Genomic DNA, 17,510 nt, shown 5'->3' on the forward strand with positions numbered 1-17,510 from the left:
TGCGCAACCAGGCCACATGTCAGAGCACTGCCCACTAGGCTATTGGCTCAAATTTAATGCAGCTATTTACACAATAGATCAAACCATTTCATTTTAAACTTTTGTCATTGGCAGGTAGGCAGTTCCTAGGAAATTAACTGTAGGTTTATGCTGCTTTAGCCAGAACCAAAGGAAAACTAGTAATAATGTGTCATTCTAAAATGATATCTGTACACTAACTAGCCTCTCTTGTTTCATGTCTAATCCTTGAGTCGCACAGAGCCAGCTCCTTTTCAGTCAGATTCTGAGCCTCGTGTCTTTAAATGATGACCACTGCTGAAGTCTGCGTCAACCAGAAGGTAATGAGAGTCTGTAATGATGTATGGTGGTTTCTTAAAGTATTGTATGTTTTTATATTATTGAAATTCTTTGTCATTTTGCAGTTTTGTTCTTCATGTCTTTGTTGTTTGTCTACTTAATTGTTTTGTGGAAACCTGCTTTGTAAAAATTCATGTTGTGAAAAGCGCTAAAAAAATAAAACTAAAATTTGAATTATTATGAATTAATTTTAGCCATCAGGTTACATTCAATTATAAATTAAAACATGTACATGAAACAGCATGGTCACATGCCCATCCTGTCTTAATGAAATAATAAAGGTAAACTAGTTTAGTCTTTTGAAAATAATAATGTTGAACAAATTTGTCTTGGTGTCTTAGGAAAAAGAGCTCAGTCCTGATATCATGGGAGGCTCGGTCCAGAGATCATGGGAGATTCGGTCCAGAGATCATGGGAGGAGTGGCATGGTGGACGGATGCAGCAAAGATACAGTAGGCGACTGCTCAAATACATTTGGAAAATGATTGACAGGATGATCAAGCTCCTGCCTGGGGCTTAAAGGAACATCTAAAAGAGAAAGTTTGTTCCTCTGGCAATAACTACTTTAAACCCTTCTATAATAAAATCATGGTTCATTTTCTTAAGGAAAGTGTCTCGATAGAACAACAGTGATGAATAAAACCTTTCAAGGTACTGTCAAGATTCTGTCCCACTTGTCATGAGCTTTCTATTTCTGTAGACAGAGTCGTGACGGTAACCTTGTCTTTTGTGCTAGTTGTGTTGTGTGTAGAGGCACGTGGCCTTTGCTGTGATTTTGAGCCATGTGTCCTCCTGTCATGTCTCTTAGCCCCGCCCCCTTGTTTCCTGTAATTTCGCCCTTAGTATTGATTCCCATCACCTTCCCGTCACCTGCCCTATGTAATTTTCCTTCGTTTGTAACCCATTTAAGTCCCTCTTGCTTATTGTCTCGTGCCAGTTCGCTACGTAGTATTCATGCCCTGTTGCTCCCTAAGTGATATTTTGTGTCCTTGTTCTGCCCAGCTGTGTCTTTTTTTGATTGTATTATATTGTCAGACTTTCTTGTTTTGCCCCCTCGTGGGAAGTTCTCTGTTTACATTATTATTTCCTGTTTTGCCCCCTAGGGTTTTTTTCAGTTTTATTTATACAATTATTTTCTTTTCTGTCCAAGCATAACTGTGACGGGTATCTTCAACCACTGTTAAATGCAACCGAGCATGTATTGTGCTTTATCTTATGCACGAAGCCTATTTATTACTTCAGACAAAGTTTTGGAGCTTTGAGCTGTCATTCCAAATCCATGTCTGTTCATGTGCGTCAATAGCCACCAGCTTCAATAATATATAGACATCTTTTGAATATAAAAGAAACAATTTTCATTTAAACTCACAAAGTCTTGTCTTGCTCATCTAGAAAACTAACCAAATATAATATTATTCAAGAGTTGTGTTTCCCCGATGGGGGAAATAAAACCATGGTTATATTATAGATTAGGTATAGCACTAGTTACTGTGTGTTCTTAGATTGATGACCATTTGTTTAACAATATTTTAACTACAAATACTGTAGTTAAATTGTGGTTATTGTGTTGAGACTGTATTCAATTTGTGGTTATACTTAAAGCAGAAAACTACATATTTACTTTGTACATGTTGAATTGAAGGTTGGGGGGCACGGTGGCTTAGTGGTTAGCACGTTCGCCTCACACCTCCAGGGTTGGGGGTTCGACTCCCGCTTCCAACTTGTGATGACACATATTGTAAGATAAAAAACGGTCAAATAACAGCTTCCATGACTTTAACATCGGCTGTGAAAGCTTTTCTGTGTAACACACTGATATTGTATGTGTGTCCGCTTACCTCTAAAACACTTCTATGACACGTCCTTTGAAGTCCTGCTTGCAAATGTCTCCTGGTCAATCTGCTTGATTTATTATCCAACTCAGGTCCAATATAAAAAGGCAAAACTGACGGTTCTGTTATTAGTGTTATTTAATATAACTGGTCTGACGCCATTCGGTCCGGTGTCATTTCACCATACAACTTGTCAATACCACAATCACAAATTCCAAAACAGGCAGGAACCTTGGAGCCATATTTGATGAACAGCTGGCCTTCAATGATCATATTCCAAAGACAACGTGGTCATTCCGATATGCCTGGTTCAACATTAGAAAGGTTAGACCCTGTCTCGTTGACCATGCGGCACAACCCCTTGTCCAGGCCCCGGTAATCTCTAGGTTGGACTACTGCAATGCTCTCCTTGACGGTCTTCCTGCAAAGGCTATCAAACTGCTCCAGCTGGTTCAGAACACAGCAGCACGCCTCTTCTTCCAACAGCCCAAAAGGGGTCATGTGACACCCCTTTCAATCTCTCTCCACTGGCAACTAGTTGAAGCCCGTATCAGATTCAAGTCACTAATGCTTGCCTACAGGAATGCACTGGACCTGCACTGGCATACTTTTAAACCCTCCTAAACCCCATCAAGATCCCAGCGTTCAGCAAACCAGCGGCGTCTTGTATTGACTTTCCATAAGGGCAGTAAATCGCTTTCCTGCTTATTTTCATTCACAACGTTTGCACATGCACTAACAGACCTCCATTACACATTGATCGCACCGCATGTTTTTAACTGACAAAGTGAAGTGGATGCCATTGTTACTTTTTATTGCTAAAAAACAAAGTTTATGAATACACGTGCATTGAGAGGGGCACTGACCAATCACAACAGCCTGAGAAGCGGAAGCTTGCTGATATGGTGTTGGTGGGACATCTTCACACACACACTAAGCGGGGAACCAATCACGACAGACCTGGTCAGCTTTACCAATTAGAGCGTTTCGGAAGGAGGGACTTTATATAGACCGGAAGAAATCCAGTCATTTTGTTAGAAGAGGGACAGCGGTGAACTTGAAATATGTGAAATATAAAGTATTTTTTTATTAGAAACATTAACACCCATTGTCAAACACCCAGAAAACATAATCAAAGTCTCCAAAACAGCAAAAGACTGGCTCCTTTAAGACAACCGGGAGGGTATTTGAACTCATAGATTATATCTACAACAATAATGTGGTGCAGAGCAAAGAGAGTGAAAAAACTGCTTAAACGGAACACATGTGAAAAATACTCAACATGCTACACACTGGATTCAAACCCACGACCTCAAAGACTTCAGCACACCAGCCTGTCACATCGCACCACTAAGCCCAACACTAAGTTACTGTCCAGAACTGTAGAAGCACATAGTCAAAGCAGCATAGATGAGCATGAGTAAAGCAAAGGGGAAAAAATCTCCTGTTCCATCATGTGTTACGCTATATCAGCATTCCATAAGACATAGTCTCTGACCGTGGTCCTCAGTTCATCTCCAGGAGGTGGAAAGCTTTCTTTTCTATCCTCATTGGGACCGTAAGCCTTTTCGTCAGGATACCATCATCAATCTTACAGGCAAACTGAACGCAAGATTCAGGAAGGAGGACGATTCTCGCACACCTTTTGACAAGACCACCAGGAGATATGGAACCAGTACCTCAGTTCGGCCGAGTACACCCAAAATTCTCTAAGCCAACCAGCCACTGGACTCACTCCTTTTCAATGTGTACTCGGGTACCAACCACCCCTGTTCCCCTGGACGGGGGAACGTCTGAGGTACCCACTGTAAATTAGAGGCCTGCATTCCGACGGCGCTCCAGCTGGACTCGTGGGAACCGATACAGATCCTGCGGCGCAGAAAATTACATTTTCAGGATTTTTTTGTATGTATTTAATTAAATTTTCTCTGTGAATTTTTTTCTACTGCATTGACATTAAAATGTCAGAAAAATGTTGTATATTGAGAAGATGATAATAATTAAATAATAATAAAATTACTATGATCAGCCAGGTCGCAACGAAAATCATTCTAAGCAGATAGCGGGTGAACGCAGAGGGAAATTTCAGTGTGAGTGGGTGGGCGGAATACCTTTTAACCGGCAGTGGAAGGAAAAAACAGTCCCGCGTAGACCTCTATTGTCAATCACTAGTTCCAGGAGAGCAAGAGGGTCTGGAACTCAAAACCTTTAGAGAGCCTTACTCCGACATTAGATCACGCTGAGACCCTGAGCAGGGAAACTCCACAGTACCAGTCGGGTCAGAAGGTGTGGCTCTCGACGAGGTACATCAGGATGAAACTAAGCTACCATTAAAAAAGTACGTCCTAGATTCATTGGTCTCCTTCCGAATCTTCGCAAAGTAAAGCCTGTAACATACAGTACATACTATTATTTGATCCCCTGCTGATTTTCTTAGTTTGCCTGCTTACAAAGAAATGAAGGGTTTATAATTTATGGTAGGTTTATTTATGATGTTTTATAAACAATGTTCGGGAGGAGCCGGAGCATATAATCAAACCCGGCTGGTTCGCAATCAGCAATCATGGCTTCCACCCTACCTGCTAAGCGAGCCAGCCCATAAATAAGCAAGACCTCTTACCTGCGACATCTCTTCTGTTTCTAACATGTCTGAGACCCACGAATCCGCTGTTAACGACAGCCCAATTTTGCAAGATACTCCGGCCTCTTCGAGCGCTCGGCAGCGTTCCATCCTAAGCCCGAAAGCTACATCCCAACCGGCAGAACAAGAACGAGGCCGCCAGCAAAGCCGACCGACTCGTCAAGCCTCCAAACGCAACCGCTCTTCCGTACAGAGCCAGGTTAGGCCCCCGTCCTCCTCACCGGCGTCATCATACGCCTCGGCGCACTCAGTAATCCCAGCCATCGGGAAGTGGACAGTCGCAGGACTGCGACTCGCAATGTCCAATCGGGATGTGAACCTGAGCAGCCGGCTGAGCAAAGCCGAGCTGTACGACATCTACGTCGCGCTGCAGTCAGAACACCCACCAGCCAGATCTTCCCCGCAACAGGAAGTTGCTAATGAGCCGGTTCAGGCTTTCAGGCCTCCTTCAGCCCGGGCAGGGCCTTCCGCCGCATCAGCAGGGCATGTCAGGGAAACCCCAGCCCGTCGCAGAAGGATTTCGGCCAGTCTGGGCCGCGCGCCGGATGAACAGCACGAGCCGCTACATACTCCTCTCCCCGCGGCTTCACAGGAAATTCGGCCCGCCCCCACCATCTTCAACTACCAACATCCAACGAGCCTGCCTCAGCATGCGGTTCCAGATCGCTTCCAACCTTTTCCCCTCACATCTGCAAGCTCGTGGCCAGCGGCGCCAATGTCATCCACTAACGTGAGACCGCCTCCGTCAGCGACACAGGCCCCGGCTCAAAATTTCCCTTACCTCCCCCAGAGCTTCGGCCATCCCTCCTTCCCTCAAGCCCCCGCCATGGATGCCGCCGCTATCGAAAGGCCTCCTCCGTCAGCTGCTCCAGCGGCCGCAATTCCCTCCCTCCTCGCTCTGCCTCAGGCCCGCCCTCAATTTTCATTGGCCTCAGCAGCTCCTATGCCGGTGCCCATCAACGCCCCGGTCCTGGAACCGCCCCCAGTGTCCAGCAACATCAGGGCACAGATTCTAGCAGGTGCGGATGTTGATTTATTTCACCTTTTATCTCCACTTTCACCTCCGCCCACGGATCGCCAGATCACATACGGCGATCTAGAATTCACATTTAAAAACACTTCCCACAGTCACTCCCGTACGTTGTCCTTCCCAGAATTTACAGTTGCATTTTCACGATTTTCCGATGTCATATGCACGGTGCTCCCTCACAGGAGACGCGAGCTTAGCGATTATCTTGCCATAGTCGTGGAGCTCGCACTCTCTTATGGGGGGGCCCATTTCTACACCTACCACAAGTTATTTTCGGCGAAATGCGCAATTAGGGTGGCTCAGTGGAACCAGTGCCCTTATTGGGGAGCACTGGACACTGAGCTTCACAATAGGGTGTTTTTGGGTTGCAAAAACATTTCATGCTCGGTGTGCCGATCCATGGCACACAGCACCACCGCCTGCCCCTTGGTCACTCCTTCTATACCCCCACGCCCAGTCTCGCCTCATCCCGTTTCAACCGGTCAAATTCCGCGCCTGCTAGATCTAAATACCTCTGCAGCTTCCAACACCCGTTCGCACGAAGTTTGTATCAGCTTCAATACAGGACGGTGCACCAGGCAGAGGTGTCGGTACTTGCACGTGTGCAACCATTGCGGCGGCGCCCATGCCCGCCTTGTTTGCCCCGTTTACAAAGCTGCAAATAAAAAATCAAAAAATTATTTCTCGACTCCTGTCAATGTTTCACATTTGTCTGCCGAACTATTACACCACCCCGACCCTTCCTTTACAGAATACCTTGTGTCCGGTTTCTCATCAGGTTTCAATCCCGGCATTGCGAGTTCCATTTCCCACAGTCTCGTCTGCCCCAACCTTCAGTCCGCGCTAGCCGAGCCCGAGACCGTAGATCTCCTTGTCAAAAAAGAGATCGACGAAAGGTTTTTGATCGGCCCCTTTTCCGCACCACCGTTCACGGTTTTCCGCGTCAGCCCCATAGGCATAGCCACGCGGAAATTCTCGGGAAAAAAGCGTCTTATATTTGATCTCTCATCCCCTCACGGAGCTCCCTTCCCAAGCATTAATAGTCTCATCGCGCTCGAAGAATTTTCGCTACACTACCACGACATTGAGCAAGCCATCACCCTGATTAAAAAAGCCGGTCGCGGAGCTTGGATGGCTAAAGTAGACATTAAATCCGCGTTCAAAGTAATGCCGATTCACCCAGACTTTTGGCATCTATTCTGCATGTGTTGGCGCGAAAAATATTATTTTTCCGTCCGCCTCACCTTCGGATGCAGAAGCAGCCCAAAAATTTTTGACATGTTATCAGAAGCGATTTGCTGGATCCTATCCAACAATTACGACATCCCTTTCCTCATCCACCTTTTAGACGATTTTCTAATCATCTCGCCTCCCGACTCCGTCCCAGCCGCGCATCTCTCTAAAGTTCTATACGTCTTCGAGAAACTCTGTGTCCCTCTAGCACCAGAAAAATCGGCGGGACCCAGCACTTCAATCGAATTTCTAGGCATCAAGTTAGACTCGCTCAAATTCCAAGCCTCCTTACCCAAGGAAAAAATTGACAGGACCATTCTGATCGCCCAATCATTAATAGATACCCCGCAATGCAAAAAACGCGAGCTTCTTTCAATACTCGGTCACCTGAATTTCGCGATGCGCATCATTCCGCAAGGTCGCTTGTTCGTAGCGCATCTCCTCTCACTCGCTTCTTCCGCCCACGCTCTAGAGGATTTAATCCAGATAAACAGCGCATGCAGCGACGAGCTAAGTTTATGGATCAAATTCCTTAAATCATGGAACGGCATATCCTTTTTCTACAACGACATGTTGTCTCTTCCCGTCGACATCCGCCTTTTTACCGATGCAGCCCCATCTGTAGGTTTCGGGGGATTTTACCAAGGACGTTGGTTCGCATCTACCTGGCCGCCCCAACTCGCAACATTACCGCAGCATCTCGCGTCATCAGCCCTCTTCGAGCTATATCCATTGGTAGTAGCAGCTCAGTTATGGGGGAAAGAATGGTCCGCCTCCAGCATAATGGTCCATTGCGATAACGAAGCAACGGTACAGTGCATAAATAAAGGATGTTCCCACTCAACCGCCTTAATGCCCCTTCTCAGAAGCCTGACATGGATTTCGGCACGCGATCAATTCGTTCTAACAGCCAAGCATATCCCCGGCTCCAGAAATCAGATTGCTGACGCACTGTCCCGCTTTTCATTTCAGAAATTCAGGCAGCTAGCGCCGGATGCGGACCTCTATCCAACACCTGTACCTCCATATTCAGAATTGATCTTCATATAAATCACCCTTTAAAAGCCATGCTGGACGTTTCACTCGACGCCATCATTCAAGCTGTCTCCCCAAGGACCATACAGCATTATCTCACAGCCTGGAGAAACTTCAAAGTATTTCACCACACCTATAACCTCCCCTTCCCAGATTTCTCTCTCCTCTCCATCACATCATTTATCTCCTTCCTAAGTACCATTAAAAATCTTCAAGCAAGCTCAATTAAAGGATACTTGAGCGGAATCCAATTTTTCCATAAATTAATTTTCAATGCCCCTTCCCCAGTCATAGCCAGCTCCCAAGCTTCCATGCTTATAAAAGGCATCCAGAGAAACCGACCCGCCCTCCCAGATGCCAGACAACCCATCACTATAGAAATTTTGAGCAAATGTATTACAACCCTTCGCAGAGGATACAAATCCAAACATACAGCTCGCACGCTAGATGCCATGTTCATTCTGGCTTTCTTTGGATTTCTCCGATGTTCGGAAATCTCCACCACAGCAAATTACGATCCCGCAATTCATCCCAACTTTTCAGATCTATCAGTGCTCGATTCGGAAACAATCTCCTTTTTCATCAAGCAAAGCAAGACAGATCAAGCCAGAAGAGGACATTTTATTTACATCTTCAATCTTCAAACTCCACTCCAGCCATACCAAACCCTCGTAGCCTACCTCCGTTTTAGAAGATCTCAAGTCAAATCACCATCCGAACCGCTCTTCGTAGACGATTCAAACCTACCCGTCACATGCTTCTGGTTCCAAAAACACCTGAAGTCAGTTTTGCTCCACTCCGGCATTCCAGCAGACCATTTCTCTAGTCATTCATTCCGCATTGGCGCAGCAACTACAGGATCACAAAAGGGCCTTTCTCAACTTCAGATTCAAGCGCTCGGACGCTGGTCATCTGAAGCATTCAAGACTTACATCAGGTCTGACCGGGCCCTCATCAGAGAAGCCCATCGGACACTCATCACCAGACTCATCTAAGTATCAAATAAGAAATCCCCAGCCACCCTCAGTTCGGCCAGAGCCCTGTTTCCCCCCAACGATCCAACGCAGCAAAAGCGTTTCATCAGAAGCCTCAGGGGCCAATGCTTTCTATACTCTCCCGCAGCAAACTCATGCTCTGCCGCAGCAGACACCAATTCTACAGAAGCCAGTATCGCCGCAGCGACCGTCCCCGCAGGGCCCCGTGCTTCGGCCCCGTGCTCTGCCGCAGCAGTCACGACCATAATCCAATCCCTCCCCATGTCACCTTCCCGAAGCCAGTATCGCCGCAGCGACCGCCCCTGCAGGGGCCCGTGCTTCCTCCCGTGCTCTGGCGCAGCAGTCGCAACCTTTATCCAATCCCTCCCAGTCACCTTCCCGAAGCCAGTATCGCCGCAGCGACCGCCCCCGCAGGGGCCCGTGCTTCCTCCTCGTCCACTGCCGCAGCAGACACAACCTTAATCCAATTCCTCCCAGCCACCTTCCCAAAGCCAGTATCGCCGCAGCGAACGCCCCCGCAGGGGCCCGTGCTTCTTCCTCATGCTCTGGCGCAGCAGTCACAACCTCTATCCAATTCCTCCCAGCCACCTTCCCGAAGCCAGTATCGCCGCAGCGACCGCCCCCGCAGGGGCCCGTGCTTCTTCCTCATGCTCTGCCGCAGCAGTCACAACCTCTATCCAATTCCTCCCAGCCACCTTCCCGAAGCCAGTATCGCCGCAGCGACCGCCCCCGCAGGGGCCCGTGCTTCTTCCTCATGCTCTGCCGCAGCAGTCACAACCTCTATCCAATTCCTCCCAGCCACCTTCCCGAAGCCAGTATCGCCGCAGCGACCGCCCCCGCAGGGGCCCGTGCTTCTTCCTCATGCTCTGCTTCTTCCTCGTGCTCTGCCGCAGCAGTCACAACCACTATCCAGTCCCTCCAAGTCACCTTCCCGAAGCCAGTATCGCGCTGCGACCGCCCCCGCAGGGGCCCGTGCTTCCTCCAGTGCTCTGCCGCAGCAGTCAACACCATTATCCAAATCCTCCCACTCACCTTCCTTCCCGAAGCCAGTATCGCCGCAGCGACCGCCCCCGCAGGGGCCCGTGCTTCTTCCTAGTGCTCTGCCGCAGCAGTCACAACCTTCCTCAGCCCTTCCCACCCAAGTTTCCCCCCCACAGGGGGCTCGCCTTGTCTACACACCCTCCCACACAAAATAATCAGTTCCCATTTCCAACCCAGCTATTTCAACTCATCAGGCCAGCTATCATCCACGCCACAGCAGGAACTTGCCCTATCAAGAGTGTCATCCCTTGCACCGCAGTTCCATCCGCTCTCGCCGGAGCTCACATCAACTACCCACTCGCACACCACGCAGCCTCTAGCCTCGCCTTTGGGGGGTATGCGCTGTCCGGCTGCTGTCTAGTTCTACGCCTTTGGGGGGTCTGCTCTGGGTTCGGGCCGTTTCCGAGCTCGGGACACTCACCCTAGCAGGGGGAGTGTTCCGGGTTCAGAAGGAACCGGCGAGCTCGGAGCCCGCTCCCCGGACAGCACGCCAAACACGCATACCTTTTACACTTCTGCTAACCGTTTATTATCTGCATAGGTGAACTCGTGAAATGATGTTTTATAAACAAAGTTCGGGAGGAGCCGGAGCATATAATCAAACCCGGCTGGTTCGCAATCAGCAATCATGGCTTCCACCCTACCTGCTAAGCGAGCCAGCCCATAAATAAGCAAGACCTCTTACCTGCGACATCTCCTCTGTTTCTAACATCCACCCCACCTCCCCAGCTCCTTCCCCCGAACTCCCCTGTTAGCAGAATCCGGGGGGTTTGCTCTGGGTTCGGGCCGTTTCCGAGCTCGGGACACTCACCCTAGCAGGGGGAGTGTTCCGGGTTCAGAAGGAACCGGCGAGCTCGGAGCCCGCTCCCCGGACAGCACGCCAAACACGCATACCTTTTACACTTCTGCTAACCGTTTATTATCTGCATAGGTGAACTCGTGAATAACTGATAGAGACAAAATCAGGGGAAAATGTTATATAAAAGTTATAAACTGATTTGGATTTCAGTCAGTGAAATAAGTATTTCATCCCCAAACATAACTTTGTACTTGTGGAGAAACCCTTGTTGGCAAGCTCAGAGGTAAAACATTTCTGATAGTTGGTCACCAAGTTTCCTCATGTGTCAGGATACATTTTAGTCCACTCCTCACAATTTTTTTTTAAAAGTTTCTTGGCTGTCGCTCAACAACTTGGAGTTTTAGCTCCTTCACAGATTTTCTATAGGACTAGGGTCTAGAGACTGACTAGGACATTTAATGTGCTTCTCCTTAAGCCACTCTTTGGTTGTCTTGGCAATATGTTTTGGGTCTTTGTCATGTTAAAGGCACATCCATGACCCATCTTCAGTGATCTAGTTAAGGGGAGGAGGTTCTTGTCCAAGATTTTACGGTACACTGCTCATCCATCAGCCCCTCAATGCCGTGAAGTCATCCTGTACCCGTAGCAGAGAAAAAGCCCTAAAGCATAATGTTTCGAACACCGTGCTTCTATGTACGGATGGTTTTTCTTGGCGTCATAGTCAACATTTCTCTCCCTCCAAAAACAGGAGTCAATTTTGGTCTCACATCGCTTTCTCCAAACCTTTTCTGAATCATCTTGTTGTTCGTTGTCAGACTTTAGTTAAGCCAGGCGGGCCTTCTTGAAAGGAGGACCTTGCGGGTGCTTCGGGATTTAAATCTATTGTGGCATAGCGTGTTACCAATGGTTTGCTTGCTAATTGTAGTTCCATCTGTCTTGAAATTATTAACAAGCTTCTTCCTTGTAGTTTGGGGCTGATCAAAGCTGTGATACCTGGGTCCAATGTTGACAGAGACGAGATTGTCCAGGTTCAGTCGACACCACTGCTCTAAATCTGGGCTGGAGGTGGCGCTGAAAAAAGGCAGGCAGATTTTAGGAGAAGAGCAAGCAGTAAAATGGCAGGCGAGCTACTCTCTGAAACCTGTCTTGCCATCCTCGAAGATTTTATCTGATTCATCCACCACCAGCCACTCCACTCTGAACAGAACATACGCTGTAAAACATCGCTGTAGTTTTTGCAGCAGGTTTGCAAGTAACTTACTGTAGATTTAAATTCTACTCAATATACTTTCCAATTAGTACTATTTCAATAACTTTAATCAAAATGAAAACACTTTGAGTTTGGAGATTCAAAATGTGCAAAAAGAGACTGGTATTAGCACAGCAACACTGCAAAAAATGACATTCTTCATAAGCCTTTTTCTTTTCTTTTATGTAAAAATATTTAAAACTTTAAATTACGTTCCATTTACATAACAGGAAAAGTGACCCAAGAGATTAAGTCTTGTTTTATGAAAGAAAAATATATAAACTAGGTATATTTATGTTTAAAACTAAATTGTACATTAAATCTACAGGAAGTTACTGGAAAACCTGCTGCGAAATTACAGCACAGTTTTACAGTGCAGATCATATAAACATTCACACGTGAGACGGACTGCTGAATATCAGTTTATGATGAAGGGATACTCCACCCAAAAAGGAAAATCTGTATACATGTCTTTGTTCGGTTTAACACCAAGAAAGATATTTGGAAGAATTTTAGCCACTGAGAGACCATTGACTACTAACGTAGAACTTTTTTTTGCTCTGTTGAACATGAAAGAAGATATCTTGAGGAATTTAGGAAAGCAGACAGTTCAACATTTTATTTTTTTCTACTACGATAGTCCCATCGTTTTTCAATGATGTCCCAGAACTGTCAGTTGTTCAAATTTATACCGTTTTTAAAACAACCTGAGGGCGAGTAAATGATGACAGAATTGAACTATCCCTTCAATTCCTTTTAATTCCCTTGTCATTTACTAAAAGTGTACACCTCACAAATATTTTCTTTTACTCTCAGTTTTAAGAGTTGTAATGTGACCTGCATTCATTTAACTTAACTATCTGATTAATGAAAAAGGGGAATTCCATGAAATTGTCGAACTTAATATAAAAAAATCTTGTTTCTTTCCTAAGGTTTCCATCATACTGACAGATCAGACGTCAATGTTCAGTGGTTTAAATACCCATGTGAAGTCTCTCTTAGTTTTTAAAGCATAGCTTTTATAGACAGGTAAGTGAAATGTCATATATTACAGTCTATATTCCTCATAAATTGGTGAAAAAGGTTCATTTGTATTTCAAGTTTTGAATAGCTTAAAAAAGCACAGTTTTTATAGTCAGGATAGTTATTTATAATTTTTAACGGAAGAAACAAAGTTGTTTATTAACAGGTTTATATTTTCCCTTATATATTGTTATTATATTATAATCTAGAAAAGTTTAATTATTACTTTGACCGACTCTTTAGAATGCAAAATCCATTAAAACCCTGTATAAAGCTGAAATAAAGTGAATTTCAGCTTGAGGTGATGGCCTGATTGACTCCGGCCCTCACGGGGCCCCGGGGTCACTGAGGCGTGAGAGAGAAAGCAGAGGGAGGAGAGCGATCAGGATGAAGAAGAGGACAGAACGTGTGATTCCTGTGAAGATCAGATCAAGCGAGCGTGAGGTTCAGTGGGGCAAAGTCCGCTTGGCCCTTACGGAGAGTTGGGTGGGTGGGTTGGATGTGTATATTGCTGATTCAAGCACGTCTGTCCCTGTGCATTCACCCAAATCCTCCCCCCGCTTCCCATTGGGGGGCCCAAGTTGTGGGGGGTAAATAGAGGAACAATTAAGATCTATAAAACTCAAGATGTTTTGTAATGGTCGGGTATGAATCCCTGCAAAAGTCTATTGGATTTATCTTTTGAATCAAAAACGTTTCAGGAAGTGAACATAATATTTTGAAACAGAATTTTTCTCAATTCATTTTCTTTTTTCATATCTCTTTTTAAAAACATTACAAAAAGCTTTCTATATGTTAAGCATTATATTGCATGTGATAATATGATGACCGCAGGTGTCATAATCAATGTTTTTGTTGGTTGAACGATTTGCAACAAGTTGGTTAAGAAATTAACCTGAGTACCCTTATAGTTAAATCACTGAGTGTACGGTACGGGTGAATGATGTTCCCCCAACAGAGTAATAAGTAAAAGACACAATATGATTCAGAAATCTTTGAAATCTTTTATATCATGTGCCAATATCTCTTCTGAATACTTAATACACACAGATCACATACACGTGAAATCTCTTCATCACATGTTTGGTCTGAAATAACTCTCCTCTTTACTTTTACAGGGCAAGACTTCTTCAGATTTTGACCTCTCGTGGGGAACAATCAAACTCTTTTTTTGAACGTTGTATCTATAAAACGGCCATGAATTCTTTACTGTGCTGTAAAACCACAGTAGCACGATACAGTGTTATAGTCCTGGGATCTGTGCAGATTGCATGAAATTGAAGGCATTTTAGCAAACAGCATGAGTTGTAAAAAGCATTTGGTTTCTGCTGTTGTGCAATGATGACCGAGGTGATTTGTAAATGTGTTTATACTCTGGACATAATGTACAAGTTCAGAATAAGTTTATAAGAATAGGTTTAGTTGTACGTAAATAAATGAATATGAATTATATTTAATTATTTCTTAATTCTTTTTTTACTTTTTTACTTGTTTTTTTACTTGTGTCGGTGGCCGTTTACTATTGCTTTATTGTAAAAGCAAAAACTATGTGTTCTATACTATAATTACTATGGTAAAGTGTATGTGTGAGTGAGTGTCAGCGGGGGGCTTCAGCGCTACAGTGCGTTCTGGGAGAGTAGCTTCACTCACACTCCTTATTTCCTCTACAGCTCATCTCATTTGCTTCTCTACCTCCTTAAAGGAAATGAGTCTAATGTCTTCAGTCACTTTAATTTTGATAAATGCTTTCAGTGAATTTCAGTTCATTAGACTCAATGAACGATAGTCGGTGTGAGTTAAAACTGCTTATAAGTTAGGGTTAGTAACAAATACAAAAAAATATTTTTAAAGAAATGTCCTTTAATAAATGACTTTGTTCTGCTGAACACAAAGGAAGATATTGGAAAGAATGTTAGCAATTTTCACTTCTGGGACATCATTGACTCCTATAATAGGAAAAAATAAAATGGTAGCCAAAGATGCCCCAGAAATGTTTGCCTTTTGTTTTTAACAGAAGAGAAAAAATATATACATTTATCAGTAAACGATGTCCCAAAATTGAAAATTTCTAACATTCATCCAAATATCTTTCTTTGTGTTTATCAGAATAAAGATATTTGTACGCTTTTGGAAAAACTTAAGGGGGAATAAATGATGACAGAATTTTGATTTTGGGGTGAACTATCCCATTCATTTTTTAAGACTTTCTTCTACAAAATAAAGATGAGTATGTAAGAGAATGAGTCTTAGTATAATTATTAGCATTGTAATGATATGTGTGCGTACATTTAAGGTTTGAAATAAATAGATTTTTAACAGATTTTTACTTTACCAATCTGACAAAAATATAAATGATCAAGTCATATTGAGAATTTTGTCAACAATTATAGAGGCAATGGCTCTTACAGACATCATCTGGATTTTTAAACAAAATACACCCTTTTAAGTAAAGGTGCAAATATACTTCACAGTGCTGTCATGTAATAATCATTTTTGTTTACTCAAAGAACCATTTTAAGACCGTTCTTTAGTATTAAAAACCCTTTTTTACTTTTGTGAAACAAAGGTTCTACGAATGTGAACTGGTTCCTTTATGAAATCATTCAACCCATTTTGTTTTCACATGGAATTGTGTAACAAGTTTATTTTTTGATTTAGATGACAGATCTATTTAGCCGTTTTTTGGGAACGTGCAGATTTGTCGTGCATATTTATATACCAACTCTTGGTTTTATAACATAAAACAATCCTAATGATTGCTCATCATGAAATGGAAGCTCATGTGGGTTAGATTACTGAAGTTAATGTCTAACAGAGTGATCAACTGAGTCTTTATATGATGTGACACACTACATTTTCACTGCAAACACAGACAATAAATGCCTGCAGACCTCACCTTAATCTCAAGGAAAACGTTCTGTTTACAAAATGTCATTTTTCTAAAGGAATAAAGACCTCTCTATCTCTTATCGTCTTTCCATACCCTCAGATGTCAAAATTCAGTTTTTATAGAAAAGGCAAAAACGCTGTACTTTAAAATGATTAAATACTGTGTTGACAAGAATATTTTTTATTTGGTTAGATATTTGCAAAACCCTGTGACAAACACACAGTAAAGGGTGAAAAAAATATAAAAAAGGCAATGTTTTAGAAGAACAGCAGCGATATGTGCGTACTCATGAGTCCGAGTCAAGGTCCGACTTACTGACTCGGAACTCGACTTTCTGGTCACTGATTTCCCAGCATGCCCATCATCATGAGTTTGCTGTTGCTCTCCTCCACAAACATTTGAGCCACTGAAACAACTGAAATATTTGATTTAGCATTTTTTAAGAACACTGGTGTAATAAATGCACTTCAAACCTCATTGAGATGACCAGACAGTTCCCAGTAAATGAATACAATGGAGCATATTGATCTACTCTGATAACATACAGTACAAAATACCTTGGCTTTCAAACCACAGGCAAATCAAACTAATTTTAACAGAACATCAAGGAAGGGGCTTTTCAAGGGAAACAGCAGAGCTTTGATGGAGTCATAGGACAACATAACAACCTCCTGGTTAAAAAAGGAATAAAAAACTAACAAATTATTCATCCGATAAAGTCACACTCCACTGCAGCTTTCACAACAGAAGCAGTTTCACATCCTGGAAAAAAATATGTAATTTCTGTAAGTTTGTTATTAACCACTGTTAATCATTGAGTATTGACCAGTCCCCAAAATGTGTGAGAAAGGTTGACATCCAGAATGCATTAAAATTCTGTTCCAGCAGCAAATCTGGTTTTGTGATAACTGGATTAAGACCTGAGATTGAAGGTTTTTGATTCTCTTTAGAAATATATGTCAGTGAGAGATGGACGTGTTCACACATGTTGCATTTATTCTCAGATTTTTACATTACTTCAATGAGGTGATAACTACAATTATAAGGTAATTCTGCTAAAATGAGAAAAAGCATTCATATGACAATATCAGGAACACGAAACTATATAAAATAAAAAGACAAACATTTTTTTTTGCAGAAACGAAGGTACTCATCTCCTTTATTTGAAAAAGTAAGCTAAAATTAAAATAACAGACTGACAGTAGTTAATGGAAGAACATTTCATTTATATGGATTTAACAGACACTTTTAGTCAAAGTGACTTACAAAAGAGAAAGGCTTTATCCTTTTGTCAACTTGTAAATACAATTAATTTGTCAGTCAGTAAACACAATAGTGAATACACAATACACACTTTATTTGTGAAATCCGACAAAGTACATTTA

General features: G+C 43.5%; 1 long non-coding RNA gene across 1 annotated transcript; it reads left to right on the top strand.

Moving 5' to 3' along the window:
- Window positions 1-214: 214 nt before the first annotated feature.
- LOC130408193 (uncharacterized) lies at window positions 215-14,602 on the top strand. Its single transcript, XR_008904730.1, has 3 exons — window positions 215-338; window positions 13,145-13,241; window positions 14,354-14,602. It is a non-coding gene; the product is annotated as an uncharacterized LOC130408193 (long non-coding RNA).
- The last annotated feature ends 2,908 nt before the right edge of the window (window positions 14,603-17,510 follow it).

Source organism: Triplophysa dalaica, chromosome 19, assembly GCF_015846415.1.
Source record: "Triplophysa dalaica isolate WHDGS20190420 chromosome 19, ASM1584641v1, whole genome shotgun sequence".
Classification (NCBI taxonomy): Eukaryota; Metazoa; Chordata; class Actinopteri; order Cypriniformes; family Nemacheilidae; genus Triplophysa; species Triplophysa dalaica.